The sequence below is a fragment of the Mauremys mutica genome, chromosome 2, assembly GCF_020497125.1.
Source record: "Mauremys mutica isolate MM-2020 ecotype Southern chromosome 2, ASM2049712v1, whole genome shotgun sequence".
NCBI classification, from domain to species: domain Eukaryota; kingdom Metazoa; phylum Chordata; order Testudines; family Geoemydidae; genus Mauremys; species Mauremys mutica.
The window spans coordinates 170,738,883-170,764,977 of record NC_059073.1 but is presented as its reverse complement, the minus strand read 5'-3'; positions in this window follow the sequence as shown (position 1 = coordinate 170,764,977).

The following is a 26,095-nucleotide window of genomic DNA, read 5'->3' as shown; positions in this document are numbered from 1 at the left end:
CTCAAGGGCCAGGCCAATTCCACAGTAAAGTTCATGGCAATGGGTGACAAGAAAGGTTTGGAAAAGATATCTGAAGGGAAATTGTGTCTTACTAATCTATTAGAGTTCTTTGAAGGGGTCAACAAACATGTGGACAAGGGGGATCCAGTGGACATAGCGTACTTAGATTTCCAGAAAGCCTTTGACAAGGTCCCTCACCAAAGGCTGTTACCTAAATTAAGCTGTCATGGGATAAAAGGGAAGGTCCTTTCATGGATTGAGAACTGGTTAAAAGACAGGGAACAAAAGGTAGGTATTAATGGTAAATTCTCAGAATGGAGAGGGGTAACTAGTGGTGTTCCCCAAGGGTCAGTCCTAGGACCAGTCCTATTCAATTTATTCATAAATGATCTGGAGAAAGGGGTAAAGAGTGAGGTGGCAAAGTTTGCAGATGATACTAAACTGCTCAAAATAGTTAAGACCAAAGCAGACTGTGAAGAACTTCAAAAAGATCTCACAAAACTAAGTGATTGGGCAACAAAATGGCAAATGAAATTTAATGTGGATAAATGTAAAGTAATGCACATTGGAAAAAATAACCCCAACTATACATACAATATGATGGGGGCTAATTTAGCTACAACGAGTCAGGAAAAAGATCTTGGTTGTTTAGCAGGCTTCCTGCTTCTGATGTACTTAAAAAACATTTTGTTATTACCTTTGGAGTTTTTGGCTAGCCGTTCTTCAAACTCCTCTTTGGCTTTTCTTATTACACTCTTGCATTTAAGTTGGCAGTGTTTGTGCTCCTTTCTATTTGCCTCACTAGGATTTGACTTCCACTTTTTAAAGGAAGTCTTTTTATCTCTCACTGCTTCTTTTACATGGTTGTTAAGCCACGGTGGCTCTTTTTTAGTTCTTTTACTGTTTTTCTTAATTTGGGGTATACATTGAAGTTGGGCCTCTATTATGGTGTCTTTAAAAAGGGCCCATGCAACTTGCAGGGATTTCACTTTAGTCACTGTACCTTTTAACTTTTGTCTAACTAACCCCCTCATTTTTGTATAGTTCCCCTTTTGAAATTAAATGCCACAGTGTTGGGCAGTTGAGGTGTTCTTCCCACCACAGGGATGTTGAATGCTATTGTATTATGGTCACTATTTCCAAGCGGTCCTGCTATAGTTACCTCTTGGACCAGCTCCTGCGCGCCACTCAGGATTAAATCTAGAGTTGTCTCTCCCCTTGTGGGTTCCCGTACCAGCTGCTCCATGAAGCAGTCATTTATAGTATCGAGAAATTTTATCTCTGCATTTCGTCCTGAAGTGAAATGTTCCCAGTCAATATGGGGATAATTGAAATCCCCCACTATTATTGGGTTCTTAATTTTGATAGCCTCTCTAATTTCCCTTAGCATTTCATCATCACTATTACTGTCCTGGTCAGGTGGTCGATAATAGATCCCTAATGTTATATTTTTACTAGAGCATGAAATTTCTATCCATAGAGACTCTATGGAACATGTGGATTCGCTTACGATTTTTACTTCATTTGAATCTACACTTTCTTTCACATATAGTGCCACTCCTCCCCCTGCACGACCTGTTCTGTCCTTCCGATATATTTTATACCCCGGAATGATTGTGTCCCATTGGTTGCTCTCAGTCCACCAGGTTTCTGTGATGCCTATTATATCTATATCCTCCTTTATCACAAGGCACTCTAGTTCACCCATCTTATTATTTAGACTTCTGGCATTTGTGTACAAGCACTTTAAAAACTTGTCCCTGTTTATTAGCCTGCCTTTTTCTGATGTGCCAGATTCTTTTTTATGTGACTGTTTATCATCTGATCCGGCCCTTACATTATACTTTTCAGTCCTCTGCTCCTGACTATAACCTGGAGATTCTCTATCATCAGACTCTCCCCTAAGAGAAGTCTGTGTCCGATCCACACGCTCCTCTGCAGCAGTCGGCTTTCCCCCATCTCCTAGTTTAAAAAGTGCTCTACAACCTTTTTAATGTTTAGCGCCAGCAGTCTGGTTCCACTTTGGTTTAGGTGGAGCCCATCTCTCCTGTATAGGCTCCTCCCATCCCAGAGGTTTCCCCAGTTCCTAATGAATGTGAACCCCTCCTCTCTACACCATCGTCTCATCCACGCATTGAGACTCTGAAGCTCTGCCTGCCTACCTGGCCCTGCGCGTAGAACTGGGAGCATTTCTGAAAATGCCACCATAGAGGTCCTGGATTTCAGTCTCTTCCCTAGCAGCCTAAATTTGGCTTCCAGGACATCTCTCCTACCCTTCACTATGTCATTGGTACCTACATGTACCACGACCACCGGCTCCTCCCCAGCACTACACAAAGTCTATCTAGATGCCTCGAGAGATCCGCAACCTTCGCACCAGGCAGGCAAGTCACCATACGGTTCTCCCGGTCATCACAGACCCAGCTATCTACATTTCTAATAATCGAATCTCCCATTACTAACACCTGCCTTTTCCTAGAAACTGAAGTTCCCTCCCCCGGAGAGGCAACCTCAGTGCGAGAGGCAACCCCAGCACCAACTGGAAGGAGGGTTCCGACTACGGGAAGGTTTCCCTCTGCTCCCATCGACTGCTCTGCTTCCCTGGGCCTTTCTTCCTCCTCAACAGCACAGGAGCTGTCTGAGCAGAGGTGGGACAATTCTACAGTGTCCCGGAAAGCCTCATCAACATACCTCTCTGCCTTTCTTAGCTCCTCCAGTTCCGCCACCCTGGCCTCCAAAGTCCGTACATGGTCTTTGAGGGCCAGGAGCTCCTTGCATCGACTGCACACATATGCCACCCGCCCACAGGGCAGGTAATCATACATGCAACACTCAGCGCAATAAACTGGATAGCCCCCACCCTGCTGCTGGGCTTCTGCCTGCATTGTCTCCTAGTTAATGTAAGGGTGGTTTAAAGAAAGAGGTTTTGAATGTAGTTTGGTTTATAGGTTTTAGGATTTTAGGGGGGGGCTACAGGGAAGGGGTTACGGCCGGCGAGGGACTCCCGCTCCCTTCCCACTCCCTTTCTAAACTCCCTTGCGAAACTCCCTGTTAGCAGCCCCTGTTCGCAAAGCTCCCTGGTTGCTTGTGCGCGGCTTTATAAAGCCCTGGCCTGAGTGAATGCCCCGCCCACTGATTAAGGCTCAGCCAATTATCAGAGGCTTCGAGCTTTCAAACCTGCCTCCAACTGCCAGAGCACACGGTCCCTCAAACAAACAAACAAACAAACAGACTGACAAACACAAGCTCAGCACACAGCAAGTAACCCCCAAACACAAACAAACACACACTATCCATGGTATGCCCACATCTCGAATACTGTGTACAGATGTGGTCTCCTCACCTCAAAAAAAGATATACTGGCACTAGAAAAGGTTCAGAAAAGGGCAACTAAAATGATTAGGGGTTTGGAGAGGGTCCCATATGAGGAAAGATTAAAGAGGCTAGGACTCTTCAGCTTGGAAAAGAGGAGACTAAGGGGGGATATGATAGAGGTAAATAAAATCATGAGTGATGTTGAGAAAGTGGATAAGGAAAAGTTATTTACTTATTCCCATAATACAAGAACTAGGGGTCACCAAATGAAATTAATAGGCAGCAGGTTTAAAACAACACGCAGCGCACAGTCAACTTGTGGAACTCCTTACCTGAGGAGGTTTTGATGGCTAGGACTATAACAGCGTTTAAAAGAGAACTGGATAAATTCATGGTGGTTAAGTCCATAAATGGCTATTAGCCAGGATGGGTAAGGAATGGTGTCCCTAGCCTCTGTCAGAGGATGGAGATGGATGGCAGGAGAGAGATCACTTGATCATTGCCTGTTAGGTTCACTCCTTCTGGGGCACCTTGCATTGGCCACTGTCGGTAGACAGATACTGGACTAGATGGACCTTTGGTCTGACCCGGTACAGCCGTTCTTATGTTCTTATGTTCTCCTAGAAGTGTTTTGGAAACAAAGTACCTATAGGAAAACGACTAAAGGAGTTCTTTAAGAGAAAACAGGAGTCTGGTGAAACTATCCAAGCTTACATATATGACCTCCTCGGAGAGAATAAGCAAAGTGGAGCAGTGAGACCCTAAATGAGTGGCAAATGCAGATATGGTCCTAAAAGAGTAATTAATGCTAGGGCTCTGGGATGACTCCCTCTGCCATGAAATGAAGAAGAAGTTTAAAGAAAAGGCCAGTAAGAAGTTCCATGAACTAATGCAAGCTGCCATTATGTGGTCTGAAGGAGAGGAAGTTCCTGTGGAAGAGATGGCCATGCCCAACCCCCATACACAAAATGTGGGCCTAGTGAATGTAGTTATTGGGGGAAAGGCCCTTGCCAAAAACACAGTTAACACTGGAAAATTTAAATGAAGCCGTGCAGAAACTGACAGTCCAACAGGGGAGATACTGAAAATGATGACCAAGGTGATGAAAGAAAAAATTTCCACTAGTACACCAAAATATCCCAGGGCACCGGGATCCCGAAGATCCCTGCTGCAGGATGACCAGGGAAGGTACATTTGTTACACTTGTGAAATGCCTGGGCATACTAGCCAAAAATGTCCACTGAGAAGCAGACGAGAGTTCCAGGCACCCAAAATCAAAGGGGCACCAGAAACAAGAGATCCAGGTAGGGACACAGGGGTTTCTACAGCTGTCCCTAGGAAAAGGGCAGTGCATGCCAACAATAAGAAGAACTCTGATGCTGGTGTGCTCAGCGACTTCTGTGGCTGAGCATTCAAGGACTGCTTGACAGTGGAGGTAACCATAGCAGGGGTGAGGACCCACAGTTTGATAGACACTGTCTCAGAAGTCACCACCATTTCTGAATCATACTGCCAAAATTACTTAAAGGAGAGAGAGATGACCACACACAATACCCAATTTGTACAGCTAATGGCAGTTAATGGATAGTGGGATGTCTTGAAGCTGATGTAGGGTACATGGGCCAAATAGTCCTAGGGCAGTGGTCTCCAACCTTTTTACACACGAGCCACTTTTTGAATTTAAATGCAACCCAGAATCTACCCTCCCCCTTTACTGAGGCCCCGCCCCACTCACTCCATCCCCCCTCCCTCTGTCGCTCACTCTCCCCCACCCTCACTCACTTTCACCAGGCTGGGGCAGAAGGGGCTGCGGGCTCTGGCTGGGGCCGAGGGGTTTGGAGGGAGGGAGGGGATGGGGTGCAGGAGGGGATGAGGGGTGCAAGCTCTGAGGGAGTTTGTGTGTAGGAAGGAGTGCAGGCTCTGGGAGGGAGTTGGCTGCAGGAGGGGGCTCTGGGCTGGGGCAGAGTTGGGGTGCAGGAGGGACTATGGAGTGCTGGCTCTGGGAGGGGGCTCAGGGATGGGGACTGGGGTGCGAGAGGGGTGTGGGCTCCAGGCAGCACTTGCCTCAGGTGACCCCTGGGTGGTGGCACAGTGGGACTAAGGCAGGTTCCCTGCCTGCCCCAGCCCCACGCCACTCCTAGAAGCGGCTAGCATGCCCCTGCAGCCCCTGAGGGGGACACATGACTCCGCTTGCTTCTCCTGCCTGAAAGCACCACTCCCACAGCTCCCATTGGCCACAGTTCCCCGTTCTGCAAGCAGAGACTCCTGCCCCTGCCCCCCCCCCCGCCCCAGGGGCATGCTGACCACTTCCGGGAGTGGTGTGGGGCTGAGGCAGGCAGGGAACCTGCCTTAGCCCTGCTACAGTACCAGATTTTTAGTGGCTGGAGATCACAATCAACTGTCAGAAGCTCCAGTATCAACCAGTTGATCGCAAACTACCGGTTGGTGACCACTGTCCTAGGGAAATGCATCTTTATCCTAAAAGACTCTAGAGAAGACTCTAATGGCGAATAGGGTACCGAGAATTCTAAGAATGAGTATTATAAAACAGCTGAAAGAATTACTACTAGTAGGAGAAGGAATGCAGGAGACGAACTGTCATGTGCAACCTAAGAAGGATGCTACACTGAAGCAGGCACTGATCCAAGTGGAGAAACAGGGTCATTTCCTGGGTCCCACTGGAGAAATCAGCTATGTTAAAGTGGCAGAAAGATAGAAGGTGGTTATAACTCCCTGGAATGAGATTATTGATGGATGCTGCCAGGTACCAGGAAACACTGTCGGGTACCGACTACTTGTAGAGCCAACACCTGGAGCCAGACTCCGTAATGGGCTCTTCATTCCAAATGTACTCACTAATGTCCCCAAAGGAAAAGTGCCACTAAGGCTGCTAAACTCAAGTGTGAAGGCCGTAAAGATGTGCCCTTGAACCAGAGTTCCAGAGCTAGAGTGACCTGAAGGAGGGTGGCACTGGAAGACGGGGATGAACTGCAAGTGGCAAAGGTGGAAAAGGAAGCACAGTTTATCCTTTTGCTAGTGACACAGGGCAGAATGCTACCAGTTCCAGTCCAAATAGATATCCAAGGGTTAACCCCTAAACAGGTTGGCCATTTGTGGGCACCAGTAGAGAAACATCAAGAGGTCTTATCCAGGGCAGAGCGAGACTTTGGTTACACCACCACAGTGACACACCAAATACTCACCGGAAATGCTGTCCCAGTAAAGCAGAGGATCTCACTGCAAGTGTTACAAGAGGTAAAAAGACACATCAAGGACCTAATGCAGGGGTGGGCAAACCTTTGGGCCCGAGGGCCACATCTGGGTATGGAAATTGTATGGCGGGCCATGAATGCTCACAAAATTGGGGGTTGGGGTGTAGGGTCTGGGGTGGGGCCAGAAATGAGGAGTTCAGGAGGGAGCTCTGGGCTGGGGATGAGGGGCTGGGGGTGTAGGAAGGTACTCCAGGCTGGGACCGAGGGGTTTGGAGGGTGGGAGGGGGAACGGGGCTGGAGCAGGGGGTTGGGGCGTGGGAGGGGGTCAGGGATGCAGGCACTTACCTCAAGCAGTTCCCAGAAGCAGCAGCAGCATGTCCCCCCTCTGGCTCCTACGTGCAGGCACAGCCAGAGGTGGGACATGCTGCTGCTTCTGGGAGCCACGTGGATTGGGGCAAGCCCCTGACCCCGCTCCCTGGCTGGAGTGCCAAAGTGGGCAAGCCCCTGACCTCACTCCCTGGCTGGACTGCCTAAGTGGGGCAAGCCCCTGATCCCACTCCCCATCGGGAGCTCGAGGGCCAGATTAAAATGTCTGGAGGGCCGGATGCAGCCCCTGGGCCATTGTTTGCCCATCCCTGACCTAATGGCTCAAAGTGTCCTTAAAGAAAGCCACAGCCCCTGGACATCGCCTGCAGTTGTTATAATCAAAAAGGACGGTGGGATGCAATTCTGCTGTGCCTACTGGAAATTGAGTTGATTTTAAGGATGCCTACCCACTAGCCCGGGTGGAAGAATCACTGGATGTGTTAGGAAGTGTGAAATTGTTTTCAACTCTCAGTCTGATATCTGGTTACTGCCAGGTTGCGGTGGAAGACCAAGACTAGGTAAGCACAGCTGTAACAATACCTTGGGGGCTATTTAAATGGATCCATGTGCCGATTGGCTTGTGCAATGTGCCCCCTACATTAAAGAGACTAATGGAGGTGTCATAGGTCTCACCCCCACTTGGAGCTGTTGAGTTCACAAGATGGGGACCTGCATGGATCCTTCTAAACTTAAATTCTAGTTTAAATCTGGTAAAAGCTGCCACCACCCAATAATGTACATGTATTGGGACACAGTCCTTCCCCAAAATCCTTGGGGATCCCAAGAGCCCCAAATCCATGGAGTTCTTACACCTAGGAGAAATAAACCATTCCCCCCTTCTTCTCTCTCCCCCCTCCCTTTTCCTAGGAGAGATACCGGGATCCTGAGAATACCCAAGGAAAGATCAACCAAGTCCTTAACAGAAAAGATTTATTAAAGAATAAAAAGAAAGTAACTGTCTCTGTAATACCCAGATGGAACAATACACAGAGTCTAAATTTATCAATCTCTGGAGAGAATCCCCCCTCCTTTCTTTCTCTGTAAAAGCAATAACAGTACAGAATTAAAGAAATTCTATAGCAAACACACAATTGCAGATACAGAAAACAACTCAAAAGACTAATTCGCCTTTTTAACTAATACTCACTATTGGATAGTAGGAACTACTCCAGGAGAACTTGGAGACATGTCTGGTCTCTCTTAGATCCAAAAAGAGAACACAGAGCCAACAAGGAACACAGACAAAGGCTTCCCTCCACAGAGATTTGAAATTATCCTGTCCCTTGATTGGTCCTCTGGTCAGGTGTTTCTCAGGTTACTGAGCTTGTTAACGCTTTCCAGGGAAAAGAGACCTTAACCCTGATCTGTGTATTTATGACAGGAGGGGTGTTGGGAAATCTTCCTGATAGACATCTTGCTGATATAACTGGATAATGTTGTTGTGTTTTCCAAAGATTTTCAGAGTCTGTAGCGGGGTGGTTACCCGCTCCTGCCCTCTGGGGCTTAAAACAGCCCAGGAGAGGGCTGTGGCTGGGGCAAGAAGCCTGGGCCGATTGGGAGAAAGCAGGCTCAGCTGTGGCCAGGTCCCAATCAGGCCCAGCTGGCCCCTATAAGAGGCTGTGAGCCAGAAGCCCAGACAGTCTCCCTCTGGCTGTAGAGGGAGAAGGGCCTGGCTGCAGGGAGCTAGACACAGGGTACCTGGGTGAAGCAGGGCTGGGGAAAGGCAGAGGAGCTGCAGAGATCCTGCCTGGAAAGCCCCAGGCTATGGCCTAGTATAAGGCCAAGAGATACTGGGGGCTGCAGGGGGCAGCCCAGGGGTAGGCAAAGGCAGCAGGTCCAAACCCCTTTGCCTAAGATGAGTGGCTGATACTGCAGTCTGCCCCAGGATGTGGGGGCTAGATGGAGACTGGGCAGTAGGCAATACTGAGGCAAAGTGGGGATAGTGGGGTGGGGGTTCCCCTGGGAGGGAGAGACCCAGTTAAAAGAAGCACTGGGGTCCAGGGAGGGACTCGGGGCCAGAGGACAAGCGGATCACTGGCCTGCAGAGGGCGCGCCGGGCTGGAAATTGAGCTAATTCCCGAGGACGACCAGCAGGAGGCGCAGCAGGGGTGAGTCCGGCCCGTCTACAGAGTTATATGGAAAAAGTAGACACCACGTGCCCTTGCATATCCCAACTTTAGCTTGCCATTTATAGTGACAACCAGTGAAAGCCTGCACATGGTGCTCAGGCAAAGGCAAGAGGGGGCCAAGCATGTGATCACATATGCGAGCCGAGGGCAAAGAAGGTCGGAAAGGAATGACAAAAACTACAGTGCTTTAAAACTAGAGCTGCTGAACCTGAAGTAGACTGTCACTGAAAAATTAAAGACTATTTAGTTTATGCTAAATTCATGGTGATCTCAGCCCACAATCCTCTCCTAACCTAAGCGCAGTCAAACACCAGTGAATGGCCCAACTTACTGAATTCACTTTTGAAGTGCAGTATAAATCTGAAAGGCAGGAAATCAATGCAGACTCCCTGTCTAGACTGCCCCAGAGGAGGAATCAGAAGGTGGAGAAGACCTGGAAAAGGACTTCCTAGTCGTTCCTGCAGATGCTGTGCAGACCTGCTTGTGGATAAAGCATCCAAAGCCCAAGCATGAAGTGGTAAAGGGTGCAGTACAAAACACAGTAAAGGAGATCCAGTCCTCTCAGGGAAGGTGCTATAATCTTGGAATACTCATGGGAGGAGATCTAAAGTCTGCAATGACAAGCTGACGTTGGATGGGTCTCAGTGGCAGCCATGAACCAAATGAGGCCAGACTGGACATTTGGGGTCAGATACCCCTAGTCTAAGAAGCTGATCAGACAGTGGGAATGAGTTAGATTATACCTTGAGATGCTGTTCCTGGTGCCATACCATCCCCAAGATGGCGAAGAACTGTGTCAGTTAGTGGTACGCATGTTGCTAAGCCAGCAAGTTTATGAGGCCAGGCATGATCATGGGGGGCATTTTGGAGACCGTATCACTCTAGAGGTGATAAGGAGAAATTATTACTGGCCCAAGATGGGTAGCGGCATTCAGTCTTGGATCAGTCAGTACAAATGGTACGCCCTAGCAAAGGATGTGTTTCCTCACACCTGAGCCCCTTTGACCTGTTCCAATGTGATTCTCCCAATAGAGGTATGATATGTTTACCTGATTCATCATCCGTATTCCAACTAGAAACCAGATGGTATGGACAAGGGCTGAAGCCCTCATAAAACACTGGTTTGTATAATATTGTTCTTCTTTGAGTTGCGTCCCTATGGGTGCTCCACTGTAGATGTGCTTGTGTCCCTGTGTTGCTGATCGGAGAACTTCAGCAGCAGTGTCTGTTAGGTCCGCACATGTGCTGTGGCTCCTCATGCCTCGCCACGAGGTTAGCCAGCATGCACAGTTCTTTCTTAACCAACCCTGACTAGAGACAGAGCTATCTGTATTCTCTTATGACCATTACCTTCATTTACATATCTATAGCTAGTTAGTCTCCCCAGTTTTAGTTGTAGTTTTCTTCTTTTTCTATTTTTGTCCTAAAAAAAGGCAACCCCCCCAATAACTTTATTTTCCCCTTTTTTTTTATTGGGGACCCTTCCCCCAATGGCATATGCCTGATTCACTGGGCTTCAAGAAGTGCCTCTCCTGAAAAGAGGCCATCCCTGTAGCAGACAAGCACTCCTTGTGCATACGCTGCCTCGGGGAAGGCCACATTTCACATAAGTGTGGTCTCTGCCAGCAACTCAGGCTCAGGTCTTGCAAGGACAAGGAGTTCAGACAGAAGATCCATCTTTGTGGAAAGGGCCCTCCAAGCCTCCCCAAACCCATGCTGAGAGACCCCTGGCAGACGTGAGTCTTCCCCACAGCCCTCAACTTCCAAGGACTGTGGGTCCAAAGAAATCAGCCACTGATCCCTCTCATAAGTCATTAAAAAAGAGAGCGGGAAGTCCCCAGAGTGAGCCCCAAGACAGCCGTAAACAACCTCTGGCATGCTCGGTTTCCTCAGTACCATTGGCATTGAGACAATCTCAGCCCAGTACCCATGGCTCACAAAGATCTGCGGGGGCAGGTGCCATTGATGTGCCTAAGGATCCAGTGGGCACAGGCACCGAGTTAACGGCACCAAAGGACAAGGAGTCTGCACTCCACTAAGAAGATGCTGCCAGTACGCACTATGCCATTGGCACTACCATCAATGCCCCATTCAGCACTGGAGCAATTGGTGTGGGCAAGATCTCCATTCCCCTCGGCATGACCAGTGGCACCGAGTTGGTCAGTACCAACAGAGTTCCGGCACTCAAGAGACCTCCGCATATCTGGCATACTGGAGTCTCCTTCTCAGTACCAGGACCTTCCGACTGGGAATGAGAAAGGGGACCCGAGCGAGGAGAAGGGCAAGGGAAACATAAAGGAACAGAAAGAGATGCCAGATAGAGAGAGGGGGTGCACCAAGATAGTGGAGAAGGCCAAAGGGCCAAACAGGAGAGAAGGAAGAGTCCCTTAGACATCCAGCTGAAGAATGTGGGGACTTATATGGAGACAAATCAGAGGGAGCTAGGAACTCAGACCCTGGAAGAAGGGTACTGTGAGAGCCAGCAGAACAAGGGCCAGAGCTGTGGGAGAGGCTGAAAGCCACCGAGATGGCCTTGCAAATACACAAAATGGTGCAGATGGCACATACAGGGAAAATTAGGAATACCAGGGAGGAAAATGACAACTTGCTCCTCCTAGTGGAGAACCTGAGACAGGAGAGGGACACCCTGCAAGCACAACTGCAGGGAAAGCAGGGGAGGTAACCCCCGTGCGACAGTCGGTCTTAAGGGGGAGGGTGTGTGATGGGGCACCTGCCCCACACTGGGCTTTAAGGGGTTAATAGAGCCCTTGGGAGGCTACGCAGGAAGCAGCCAATCAGAGAGGGGCTGTGAGGAGCAGTCAGTAAGGGCTGGCCCATATAAAAAGAGCTGCAGAACAGAGCAGCTTCAGCCACTCCCTGGAGCTTGAGGAGGGAGGTGGACTGGCTGCCTTGCAGGCTGAAGGCATCAAGCACCCTGGACAGAGCAGTGCTGCAGGCAGAGACCTGGGGATCCAAAGGCAACTCCTGGCAGCCTGCAGGGATCTGCAGCCTGAGGCCCTGAGGCAAGGGCAAAGACGGTGCTGGGGCCGTGGGGAAGTGGCCCAGAGAAATCTACTGAGGCGTCGGAGGGACGCCGCAAGCAGTGGCCACCTACAGGGTCCCTGGGCTGGGAGCCTGAGTAGTGGGCGGGCCTGGGTCGTCCACCCCCTGCCCCCACTCGCCACTGAGGAAGTGGCTGAACTAAGGGACATTCTCCCTGAAGGGGGAAGCACAGAGTGTGGCTCAGCCGGAGAGCTGTGTCATGAAGAAGACTCCGCAGTCCTGGGAGTGACATGGGTCCCTGGAGCAGAAGTTTCAGCAGTGAAATGCCACCAGAAGAGGGCGCACTGGCTAGCAGAGCTGATCCCTGGGACATCCAGCAGGGGGCACCGGAGTGGTGAGTCCCACTCTGTCACACAGACACTCTCAGGTACCATTAGAAGAAATCAAGGACACCTGTTACAAGCTCTTTGACATACTCCACTCCTCCTCATCCTCAAAAATAGGAGTTTATTACTCCACCAGCGCTGGTGGAGTGTCACCTTGCTTATTAAGCTCAGTGACACTGTCAATCAATTGATTACAATAGAATATATAGATTTTCCATGGGTGGGGGAAAGTGACGGGGTAGGCAGTTCCACACCCCAGGATAGGTTTTGTAGCAAGACAAGATAGCACATTAGCCAATGGTTAACAGGTTACATAATGTCTCTGCCCATGGTCTCAAGTTAGCAAGTTAACATTTAATTAATACTTTGATAAAATGTTATTAGTATAAAAGATATATGTTGAATTCTGATATCAGGTCCATAAGAATGGAGTAACTCCTTTGATTGTCCAACAGGTACATTTCTAGAGGTTAAAGCAAAGAAACAGTGAAAGTATATGGCAATAAAGATTGTCTTCTGTCTGTCTTAAGGCAGGCATTGGTCCCTTGGAAGGGAGGTGGAAGGATGCCATATCTTATACTGACATGTGCCAACTTTCCATAAACTCAAGGTTGGGTCTGTGGGAAGAATGTCTCCCTACAGAAGAGACTAACACAATAGGAACAGGGATTCTTTGTTCAATTTGAAACATTGGATGAAACATAATTATTCAGTTATTGCTTCAACATCTGGCATTTCTACTGACCAAGCATATCTTAGCAAGCAAGGCTTTCTGTTTACCCCAGCTTTCTCTTAGCTGATCACTATTTGCTAGGCCTCTGGTCTCTTGACCATACTCTGGACATTGAGTCTGGAACAGAGCTGGCACAATCCATATACCAGGTTGTTATATAAAATGCACATGGATTTTAACCCTTCAGTCCAGAGGTGAAAGTAAGCCGGTCCAGTACAGCGTACCGGCAAGAGCCAGTACGCCGTGCCGGACCGCACCGGCTTCCGCGGCGGGGATTTAAAGGGCTCTGGTCTGGAGCCCAGAGCCCTTTAAATTCCCCTCCGCAGCTCCGGCAGCCGCGCTGGGGCCGGGATTTAAAGGGCTCAGAGCTCCCACGGCTGTGGGGAGCCCAGAGCCCTTTAAATCCCCCCACCCACCGCACCTCCGGCAGCCGTGCTGGTGCCGGGATTTAAAGAGCTCGGAGCTCTCGCAGCTGCAGGGAGCCCAGAGCCCTTTAAATTCCCCCCCGCAGCTCGGGCAGCCGCGCTGGGGCTGGGATTTAAAGGGCTCGGAGCTCCCACAGCTGCAGGGAGCCCAGAGCCCTTTAAATCCGCCCCCCCCGCCCCGCAGCTCTGGCAGCTGCGCTGGAGCCAGGGATTTAAAGGGCTCGGAGGCCCCACCTCTTCCGGTTGAAGCCACGCCTCTGCTGGATGAGGCCACGCACCCCTCAGGACTCCGGCAGTACAGGTAAGTCCTGTAAGTTACTTTCACCCCTGCTTCCATCCCTCCTCTTGATCCTAGGGTTTCCTAACCCGCCAGGTCAAATATACCAATTTTAATGTACCCAGTCTACTGTAGAGTCACCGGTAAAGCACCAGTACCATCAGGAATGTTAGGATAGACACTCCCCACATAACTTGACAAAATAGCACCCAGATCCATCCCCGGGGGACCTTATCACCTGAGATGGCATCGCCCATAATCATCGCTTTAACCTCCACTGCCTGGTTCCTTGCCTTTGAGTGCTTCACATCGGCTTGGTCCACGGTTTCCCCTATCTGCGTGTACCTCAGATGGCCTTCCCCAATATGCCTCTGGGCCTTGGCCACCAACTCCTCAATCTTTGCCTGCAGGGCCTGTAGACCCTCCTCTAGATACTTACTGCCGTAGTACCATTCCGGATCTCATGTTAGGTTACCCATTATTGGCGGCGTACGGTGGAGCCGCGTCCTGTCAACAGTCAGGGTTGACCTTCGGGGGACCGTCATGCACATGGATGGATGTCTCAAGGGGCAGGGCTTTCCATTTAGCTCAATGGAGTGGTTCTGGGCAGTCACACACCAGTAGGTACCGTTCATCTGGACCAGCTCCGTGTGCGCCAGTTTCTCTGTAATGGCCACCTAGACAGATTCGTTAGAACACTATATGGGCATGTACACAGAATTTACTTGTCAGAACGGGTACAACATTCACTAGGATACAATGCTCTCCCAGTGACCTTGGCGTATGCAACACCTTCTATTTTAATAACATGACCCTTCCTCCATACTGGCAAGGAGGTCACCATCCTGGCTCGCTGTAAATGAGGGATGCCTAAAGGTACCAGAAGGCTAAAGAGTATACTGTTACCTGTCCAAACTGGTCTTTGGACTCTCAGTGATTCCCTGTTTCTCCATGCCCACGGAGGGGTACAAGGGAGATAGGGTCCCACCACTTTCATAAGGGCTGGGTGGACCCGGCCATCAAAGAGATTGGTTACAATTCCTTGTGTAGTGATAGCCAAAGTTTGTCCTGCTCTCCAACAACTCTCCTCCAGTGCCTGTATTTTAGTCCCATTTATAGAATCATAGAATCATAGACTTTAAGGTCAGAAGGGACCATTATGATCATCTAGTCTGACCTTCTGCACAATGCAGGCCACAGAATCTCACCCACCCATTCCTCTATCAAACCTGTGTCTGAGCCATTGAAGTCCTCAAATCATGGTTTAAAGACTTCAAGGTGCAGTGAACCTTCCAGCAAGTGACCTGTGCCCCACGCTGCAGAGGAAGGCGAAAACCCCCCAGGGCTTCTGCCAATCTGCCCTGGAGGAAAATTCCTTCCCGACCCCAAATATGGCGATCAGCTAAACCCTGAGCATGTGGGCAAGACTCACCAGCCAGACACCCAGGAAAGAATTCTCTGTAGTAACTCAGCTCCTACCCCATCTAACATCCCATCACAAGCCATTGGGCATATTTACCGCTAGTAGTCAAAGACGAATTAATTGCCAAAATTAGGCTATTCCATTATATCATCCCTTCCATAAACTTATCAAGCTTAGTCTTGAAGCCAGATATGTCTTTTGCCCCCTTGGAAGGCTGTTCCAGAACTTCACTCCTCTGATGGGTAGAAACCTTCGTCTAATTTCAAGTCTAAACTTCCTGATAGCCAGTTTATATCCATTTGTTCTTGTGTCCACATTGGTCCTGAGATGAAGATAAGGAATATAACAGATAAGGAAATTAACAATTGCCTTTCCAAAGTTCCCCTGCATTTCCAACTGGATAGTGTATTCTCTTTACTTCCTGTTCTAAAACTGTTGTGCGCTATTGCTGTGTGGCTGTTACACAACTGCCATGCACCACCTAGAGGGAGCTGCATATCACATTGTTGTCCTGGGACTATGACAGGTAATGACAGTCCCTCATTTCTTAACCACCTCTGCCTACCTGCAACAAGGAAAACACTTACATAAAACTGATCACTGGATGGATAGACAGTTATTGGGACAATTTTTCAGTGTATTCAGTCGCACACATATCCACTCAGTCGCTTAACAGCTGTATCAGAGCACATGGAACATCCTCCTGGATTCTCCCAGAAAGAAGAAACCATGGCCATCCATGCACATATACAAGCAAGCAAAAAGACTAACCTGAGCATGATCCCATTCATCCAGATTGCTAGCTTCCAGTCCTTCAGGGTTGACTTGCCAGCCAAGTGGACAAACTCTTTGGGACTAATTAGGTGATCATCATACTAGACACACATTAGCAGGCTGGTGACTTCTTGACCCAGGTATTTTGTTATATCTAATGAGGTGGATACAGAGTTTGACAGATCTTTTAAGCTGTCTAGGATCAATCGACTGACCTTAGTAGTATCCAGTCCGCCCCAGACATTAGAGATTACAGCATCTGCCAGCCTTGATTCTAGTCGGTCCCTCCTCTCAGCTTGGCGTGCTATGGTATAGGTGTTGCCAACAGAATTACCTGCACCAAACCATCCTGCAAGGGTATCTAGTAATCTCTTCTTCTGTCTAGTTAAATGCTCACCAATTTGGTTTGTTAGGCTAGTAATATTTCTACTCATTTGAGGCCTGACCTTTGCACATTGTCTGTTCACTTCCGCTAAAGAAATATGCACCTCAACCCTACGTGTGGAATACCACCGAGGTGAGGACCGGTAGTGCTGGTCCTATCATTATCAATCCTGGTTCTGGAACAGGATTTGTTCAGGGCATGGCACACAGTTGGGTAGTTCCACTCTGTCTCTGATAACCCGGTTAATTGTTACCAGTCGTGGACATTCTAATTTGGGCCATCGTTTAACAAATGCAGCAAAGAGTCCTGTGGCACCTTATAGACTAACAGACGTTTTGGAGCATGAGCTTTCGTGGGTGAATACCCACTTCGTCGGATGCATCATGAAAGCTCATGCTCCAAAACGTCTGTTAGTCTATAAGGTGCCACAGGACTCTTTGCTGCTTTTACAGATCCAGACTAACACGGCTACCCCTCTGATACGTTTAACAAATGTATGCCATGCCTTTGGGGTTACCTCCGTTCGTGCTTTAAGTGGTAAGCCCCATCCTGATTCAGCAGGCCCAACCTCCTCTGGTATCCTGTCACTATAATTGGAACATAATCTTTCATGAGTGTTTGGTTTCTTTCCCACAAAATCCCACACAAATTCCAGTATCAAGGTTTGTGTGTTTCCTTCCAAGCCATCCTGTGACTGGGAGTAGCAAGAGATGCATTCCTACTTCTTTCATCCCAGGAAACATAGCACAAAAATTGGGTCAAACCACTAGCGATGATAAAGAAGTTGAAGTTAAATCTTCATTTGTTCCTTGTATGATATTCCACTCTGTGTTCAAATTCTCTATTCTGTCCTGATCACATGGCAACCCCATTGCTGGTAGTGCTTCACTCTACTCAACTGTCGGTGTTTTATAAGACAGGCATCAGTAAAAACCAGGTGGAGGATGATAGAATCCAGAAATTGCCATTGTAGATTTGTAAGAATCAAGTTTGTGTACATTTTCAGCTGGCTTAACAAACACTTCTTGTCCTCTTCACTTAAGGAGTCACTATAAGTACCTTCATTAGTCAGCTTCTGAACTGACATCTTTGCTTCTTCCAATACACTTTCAATGGATATCTCTGATTGATCCAAGTGTAGCTTCTATTGCTGAACAAAGATCTACTACTGTTGTAGCAGATGCCTGCCTGGATGGCATTGTATAATAACCCAAGTGGTTTCAACAGTAGACTTAAAAGAGAGAGAATGGCAATAGTCTTCTCTGAACGTAGTAGCAAAAGTAGTCCCCAGCCTCACTACTTAGATCTGTCCTATCTTGGTGGATACTTTCTAAAGCCATTAATAATGGTTGCAGTAATTTTAAGACAACAGCCAAGGATCGCTCATGAGAGAGCCAGCAGGTTTTCCCAGGTTGGACTAATCTGAACTTCAATTCCAGTGTATCTTCTATTTGTTACCAAGACATCTGAATGGGGAATGGACTCTTGCTGGGGGGAAAAAAAAGAGTATAAAAAGCCATTAAATTTATGGATTTTTAATGTCTTTTGAAGATTCTGCAGCTTGTACTAGCGCTAGCTGGAGCAGATGGCCTCTGCAATGTGGTATAGAAGAGATTATGGTTACACTTTTCTCTGAGCAAAGCTTGTACTCCACTATGTCTTTCAGAGAAGTCTGTCGCTCCATCAAATGCACAAGCAGCCATCTGTTTGGGGTTCAATTTACATGTATTTAACTCCTCTAAGATGTCACAGATGCAGCTGACGTGTCTTCTATAACCTGAACATCTAGAATGCATCTACTGGGCTAGCCTACCACCGACATCAAGATAACATACACCATGACTTAAAACTTGATGCCTATTTGCACTGGTGCATTCATCAGCCATGTATGCACACATTTTGAATATGGTGAGAGAGTTCTTCACTTTTTCAACTGCTGAGTCTTTCATGGTTGCACCACATGCTTCCAGAGTGTCAGCTGAGTTTTTTCAGAAAGACAGCGAGCGTTTGCCAGTCTTGTTTGAAACCAGTGTCCAACTTCAGGATTAACGAGTGCCAGTGCACTATAAACTGGAGGCTAATGTTAAGTGTGTGGTATGATGCAACAGCCATGTTGGTTCACATAAACTGAGTTGTGTCTCCAGCATTCTTAACAGCCTCATTAAGTTCTTCTAAAATGGGCGTTTGACAGTGTCTGGCTTATAAGGCTTTCTGCATGTTGATGCAGTCCAGAGGCATGGTGTTCTGCAGCCTTTTCATATAGGTTGCCAGTATTGGCTTAGCTGATCAGTCTGGCAAACCAAGCTTCTCCACTTTTACTATATAAATCCATGATATGCCCACATCTTGAATACTGCATGCAGTTCTAGTCACCCCATCTCAAAAAAGATGTATTGGCATTGGAAAAGATACAGAGAAGGGCAACAAAAATGATTAGGGGTATGGAACAGATTCCATATGAGGAGACATTAAAAAGACTTGGACTTTTCAACTTGGAAAAGAGACGACTAAGAGACGATATGATAGAGGCTTATAAAATCTTGACCGGGGTGGAGAAAATGAATAAGGAAGTGTTATTTACCCCTTCACTTAACACAAGAACCAGGGGTCACCCAATGAAATTAATAGGCAGCAGGTTTAAGACAAACAAAAAGGAAGTATTTCTTCACACAATGCACAGTCACCCATGGAACTATTTGGCAGGGATGTTGTGAAGGCCAAAATTATAACAGGGTTCAAAAAAGAGCTAGATAAGTTTATGGAGGTTAGGTCCATCAATAGATATTAGCCAGGATGGGCAGAGATGCAACACCATGCTCTGAGTGTCCCTAGCCTCTGTTCGCCAGAAGCTGGAAGTGGACAATGGGATGGATCACTTCATGATTCCCTGTTCTGTTCATTTCCTCTGAAGAACCTGGAATAGTCACTGTCGGAAGACAGGATACTGGGACAGATAGACCATTGATCTGACCCAATATGGCGGTTCTTACATAAAAATAATTATAATAATAAAAAAGCTTAGTACAGAAACTCCCCAAGATAATGACCTCTTGAGATAGCGATGTTGTGAGATAACGACCTTGGCAAATAATGCATTTTAAAAATCTTGGCCTACTAGGAAACCTATATTTATAAGTTTGCCAGTCACAAATCTAGCATTCTGGAGCGAAGTCACTAAAACATAGTCCAATGCTCTGGCTGCTGTTGTTTGTCGTGCCACCGTTCACTCTACCGCTCCATCCCCAATGGCCCTGCACTGTCACCTTCTGCTGCCACCTGCCACTGTGACCTCTGTGAGTTGGTCTCTTGAGCTTCAACCAGCTCTCAGTGATTTCAGCTCTCAGTGGGGGAACCTCACTGCTAGTGCAGGCTGGGTGGTCTCTTCCACAGAAACACTGTCCCACAGCAGGTCTAAGCACTTAGAGCTGATTATCAGTGATTTCAGCTCTAGCGGTCACTTAACAAACCAAAAGACTCTCTATGGAGCCTAATCAGCTGTATCTCTCTAAACAGGAGAGAGGGGCAGGTCAAATAGTGCCTATGACTCTTAGGCAAAGCCCACACCACCAAGCAAAACACCTGTGCCCACCCTCTCTCTCTTCACCAGGATCTGACATCCAAACCTCCTGCTTAGCGAGTGCAGTTCAGTTGTGGGTGACCAGTGTTTAATTTGTAATGAAAGAGGTGCTGGGGCTCAAGCAAGTTTGTTACTTTCATAACTGATGTGACAAGCCCAGAGGTCCCAAGGGCTATGAAAGGCCGAGCCTAGAGGTGCCGGGGCTCAACCCTGGAAAGCCCTAGCACAAAATAAGCACTGAGGGAGACCCCCTCATTCAGACAGGATAAGTACAGTTCTGCTGCCCTTTACTCACACAATAAGGATAACAACATTTCATGACCCACATTTACTACTTAAGTGATTTGTAACCCAGCACCAGCCAAAATTGATCACTTGGGCAGCACAGCTCTGTGTGCTGGATACCTAGGCAGAGTAGGTGTGTTCATGTAAATACAGTCTGGTCCCCCCACTCCTGGCTCATCACTAGTTGTCAGGGGAGAGCTCATTCAGACCTTGCTTATCAATAATAATTTGAAGTTGTTGGTGTCACTAGGCATAAATCTAGGTAACTCAGGAGGATGGCTCTGGGCCTTTGTGAACCAAAGTACCTCTATGTGAAGTGCTTTTGTTAGCCTTACTAAACTTTTGTAACCTCTTGTATTATGTGCTGACTACTGGCAGCTGCAAGGCCGCTTGGCACTAGATGCAGTCAATACTAGATAAGATAGGCGGAAAGCAGATGCTGTAATTAAAGTTATATGCATGAGAAAGTAGCCCCCACGGTGGGAAAAGTACAGATAAACCCTCACAAGGGGGTATAAATGCTGGGACCCCGCCTGCGTGCGGGTGTGCAGGATTTGAGATTGTAATTTCTCCCTTGCACCTTTTTTTTTGAGCTCAAATAAACTTGGTTTGCTTCTCCACCCTGGTGTGTTAATTAGTGCGACGCACACCGGGCAACGAACACCGCTGTTGCTGTCCTTGGGCATTCTGTGCCGGCAACAGTTTTGGCATCCCTGGGTGGGCTTGAGGCAAAATTGTGCCTTGCCCGGACTCCTCCGATGGCTGGCGGACGACGGTCATGGCCGACGCCCAGCGCGCACCGGTGCCTTTACCGGGGGCCTCGGCAGAGATGCGTCAGGCCGACCTTGGAAGACACGACGGTGCAACGCACTCAGATAGTGGAGAAGCAGTTGTGGGCGACGGTGAGGAACCGGTCCTGTGGATAAGGTAGGAACAGTCCAGTGGTGTGGACTTTTGCCCGAGGCTGGGGACGCCCAGCCGTTGTAATTCCCATTAGACGATAGAGCATCCTATAGTGGGTCAAGGGCATGCCCATGGTATGAGGCAGGGACAGAGTACAGGCAGGGCACGGTGTACACCCTTAGAAATGCATTCTAGTTTGTATGGAGAGCTCTTGTAAAAATCCCCCATCATATGCCCCAGAGCTGCACTGGGAGGAGAACTGTCCGTGGGGATGTCTGTCTCTGTTGGGCTCATGCCATCTGAACTTATTGACTGTGCAGTAAGATAAGATGCATCGTGGTAATAGGAAATAATTGCCTTGGTGTGTGTGTGTGTGTGTATACCAGTGTGAGTGACTGTTACCGGGTACGCCCAGAGTACCCTGTGAAGCGAAAGCTCGTGACCAGGACTACTCTAACGCAAGCCCGGTAACTAGTGGATCTTTAGGAGATCCGACCCACGGTGGGCTGACTCGGCCTGGCATCGTCCGGCGAGGAAGCTACCTGGGTCTAGGAATGTGTGAACCCATCTTCCCTCCCCCCCCCTTCCTTTCCATGTGGGCTACTGACAGTCTGATCATCTCACTGGACGCAATCAGAGTAAGCGGCGCCATCTCCCAGAGACTAGCCGACGCTCTTTGCTGAAGGGAGGTGTAGGAGAGTCGTGGTCATCCTCGTTAGTCTCTCCTGTGTGAGTACCGTGTAGGGAGCGATCCTTAGTTTATGAGCCGCTAGCACGGACAGGGCACCCTCCCTGTGTGTGAGAGTGGAAAATGGGTAAGGGACAGTCTAAACATTCCACCTCACCCCCTAAGGGTACCCCAGCATATTACATGTACGTACATTATGGTCCTAAAACCTGCAGGTATTTAGATAATTGGAATCTTCACATGCGTGAAAATCCATCTAAACAATGCCCATTAGAAGGTACCTTCAATCTAGATAAGATCATATATCTCAGAGGAGCTTTTAATCACCAAAGAAAAGCCTCTGACACAGTGTGAGCAATTTGTCTAGGAACGGGTTAATTTGAAATTCAGCTTGGCCCAGAGATAAAGAGAAAGTTGCTCTACGTACAGGGTCAAGAATCAATGCAGACTATGTTAAGTACAAAGAAAAACTGCTTTCGGCCCCAGCTGGCTGTGGAAAAATAGAGACAGGCAAACCAAAGGCAATACAAGTTACAGAACTGAGATTACATTTGCAAAGCTTAACTGTCCAGTGAGATCCAACAGTCTTTGCCACCCTGGAGCTGGTGTGGCTTGGTGACATTGGAGAAGCCACAGGCAGCTGACCTGGACTGGAATCTCTGAAAAAGACACCGCAGGAGATTCCAGGGTGTAAAAGAACAGCCGTCCCAAGAGCAGAAGCATGTTGGAAATTCTGGACAAGCTGTATACAGGATAATCTCCCGTTCACCTATTCCCCTTCTCTGAATGTTATACACAGACGTGGCCAGTCTGGACATGTGTGAGTATTAAAGTAGCTTAAGGCTTGGGGCATTCATATTTTTCCTGAGTGAAAAACAATTTCTCCATTGTTGTTTTATTATTTTCAATGAAACTTTAAAATTTGGTTATATGGTGTGTTTTCTTTACCCTCCCCCACCGTCCTGCAGTGTCAGCCTGATCACCTGACATGAGGGATAAATTGGTAACAGAAATTTGTCACAGTTTGGTGAGCAATTAAGAATGGGGGAGCCCTGCAGAATTTACACCATCTATCTGTTTTACCCTTGTTATTTTATGTTTGCTTTGTTTGGTATTGTTGGTGTTATATGTTAAGGATTGCATGATTAAAGGTGAGCCCTAATAGAATAAGGAAACACTATCTGGTTCTGTTCTGTTTAACTGGTTACTGTTGTTTTTCTGCTCTGTTCATTTGGGCGTTAGGTGTGTGGGCGGAACTGAACTTCTCGTTCGTAATTCCTCAGGGTGGAAGCCATGTGTGAGATGAAGCTCTGAGGTTGTATTGAGATCCTTCTGTCCCGTCCCCTGTAACGGACAGCGTAATAGAAGTGGAAAAATCTGGCTTAGACTGTAATTCTCTCTGCTCTCTGTGTAATTTTCTTTTCTGTTTAAGTGTCAGCAGACAAATGGGTGGGTCTCTGGGTAAACCCCCTAAAGGGGTTTGGATTATATGTTAAGTAAATGGCCTTTACCCAATGGCCATGTATTTTTGCCCAGGTGGCAAGCCTCACAAGGGAGGACTCGGGTAGTCTTGTGAGTAAAATGTTTTAGGGAAAAGACCAGAAGGGTGGGGGCTAGTTGAAAAGCCCACCCTCCTAGCTAAACTGGTAGTGGAACAAGTTGGTGCCCATGGAAGGGACGGTTCAGCGAGAAAAGCAGGATCGGGCCCAGGCGGGCAGGCAACAGACAGAGAGATTGGAAAACAGGTTGGAAACTTTTGAGGGTGTAGTGGAAGGAAGAAGTAAGTAAGTGTAAGCATGGGGATTTCAAATACCCAGGAGAATATTTGGAATGGTGATTTGAATTGATAAGTGATTTAAGCAAGTGATTTAAGGGAGAGTGAGAAGTTAACTCTGTAGTTGCTGGAGGGAACAGCAGTTGAACTTTGTAAAAATGCTAGAGAGAAAAGTTCTTGGTGTCTTTGAAATGTTTGTAAATAAATTCAGGCAAAGAAATTATTAAATTGTAATTATTTGGCTATGAACCATTTAGTTAAATTATCTAAAGAATGTATACAGTGCTATGTAATTGAAATTTTATTAGGCTCTAAGGGCACTATAAGTGGTGATGTTTTCTTTCAGTGTTTAAAAGCAGGAGTTAAAAGTAAAAAGCAAGCCAGAAAGCATCTGTGTTAACGCAAATTATCTAACTGATAAGGTAGAAGCCACTGAAACCTGGGCTGCCTATGAAACACATGCAAGAAAATATGGGGTAATTCCCCTGTTTTGCCTAAAATCAACAAGGGTATTTGTATATTTGAAGCAATGATTGACTGCCCAGAAGGGGTAGACCTCTGTTTTTGTCTTTCAGATAATCAAAGAAAACTAATGCCAGCTGAACAGCATTCAACGTACCATGCATTTACACAATAGAAATTATGTTTTGTGTTCTATGTCCTGTCTTGTGGTGTTTGTCTCGTGGCCAGAATTGTTGTGTTTAATATTTTCATGGGATGGTCTGGTTTGAAATAAAGCAGAAGGGTTGGATTGGAATGCAGATACTTGTTTTGTTCAATTTAGAGTACAAAGTGTTTGGATACATCAGGAAAAATGTGATATATTAAAGTCTAATACATTTCCTTAAGTAAGAAAAAGAAACTTCATTGGCCAAATCTTTTAATTGAAAATTGTTATTAAAATTTGCATACTAACAGTCTTTGGAAGCAAGGACATGAAAAGTTAACCCACTCCCCATATTGTACATGGAATCTTTCTGGCTACCTCAGATTTCTAGCCAGAGGGCTGGGGATGGTGGGAAGCTATTGGACTAGAGGTTGTATTGAATAAACTCATCAAAGTGGGTGTGCTTGTCCTGGTTTGTTGTTCCAAAGCTCTGTAATAAGGTTATTTTAGTGAAAGGGTATATGTGGCATACATTAAATAATAAGACTAATGTACTGTATAAGGCAATGTGTATGTGTTCATTGTTAACAAAAGGTGTATAAGTAAAAAGTAAAAGTTTCCTTTGTAGGTTAAAAAAAAAAAGCCAAGAAGGGAAAAGGAAAAAAAAACCAGTTAACTGAGAAAAAAATAGCTAACATGCTCAGTCTAAGGATAAGGCGCTGGCCCCATTCAAGGACACTGCTCACAGCTAAGACTTGGCTAACAACCAAGAAAAGGGGGGCTTGAATGTGCCCGAGCAGCTGTAAAGTCTGCAAATCACTGACAGGCACTAATGAAATGTGTTAGGTTTCTTTTTTCACAGGTAAAGAAGCGCTACCCAAAGACCCTAGCAGCCCTGCCACTCATTGGAACCAGGAGACTGGGTCTACATAAAGATCCATCAACGAAAGACTGCCTTGGCTCCACGCTGGAAAAGCCCTTTCCAAGTCCTGTTAACCACCAACACCGCTGTGAAGTGCCAAAGACTACCTGCCTGGACCCATGATTCTTACTGCAAAAAGACCCCTCCACCTCAGGAGGATTCTCCTACTGATAATTAGCCTATTCTTTCTTCTAGTTCTACTGTGCTTCTGGACAGCAGGAAAAAAGGACAAGGTAAAGTGCTGGTTAACCTCTCCCTTGTCCACTGACAGACCAACTGTGCCTTTGAACATTTCTAGAAGAAGCAAAACCATTACAGGGTGATGTGCTGGTAAACCTCTCCCCTGTAGGATGCTGAACCACAACTGTTTTGGGAAAGAAGAAGAAACACTCACTCCACTGACATTGCCAAAGTCCAGGAATACCTGACTAAAAAGGACATTGAGAACTGACCCTGGTGAAGAAACAAAAGAATTACACACTGGCAGGAAGAAATTTGTGGGACCCATGCTTGGGAATGTGGTATTAATTGGATTTTGGGGTTTATTCTACAGGCTGCGCCCTGTGTTTTGGATAAATCCTTCAGTATGTATTGCCCTCCCTAATTGGATTTTAAATAACAGTGCCCTTATCAGGTTTTCAGATTACTTCTACATACCCAAATTGCTCACAAGGGGTTGCCATTAGATTAGCACAACAGAGAGCCTGGGTTATTTCCTCTGGAAAAAGAGGGACCTGACCAGATCCCTGTGGGCTGGGGCCAATAGTGCAGCTGCCATTTGGAATATTCTTAAAAGCCAAGAACATAATAAGAAATTGGGCCAACTAGAAAAGGCCACTAGCCTTATTTCTGGAGCCCAACTAACCCAAGTACAGGCTGGAGTTGGTGAGTTACATGTCATTTCCACCCTT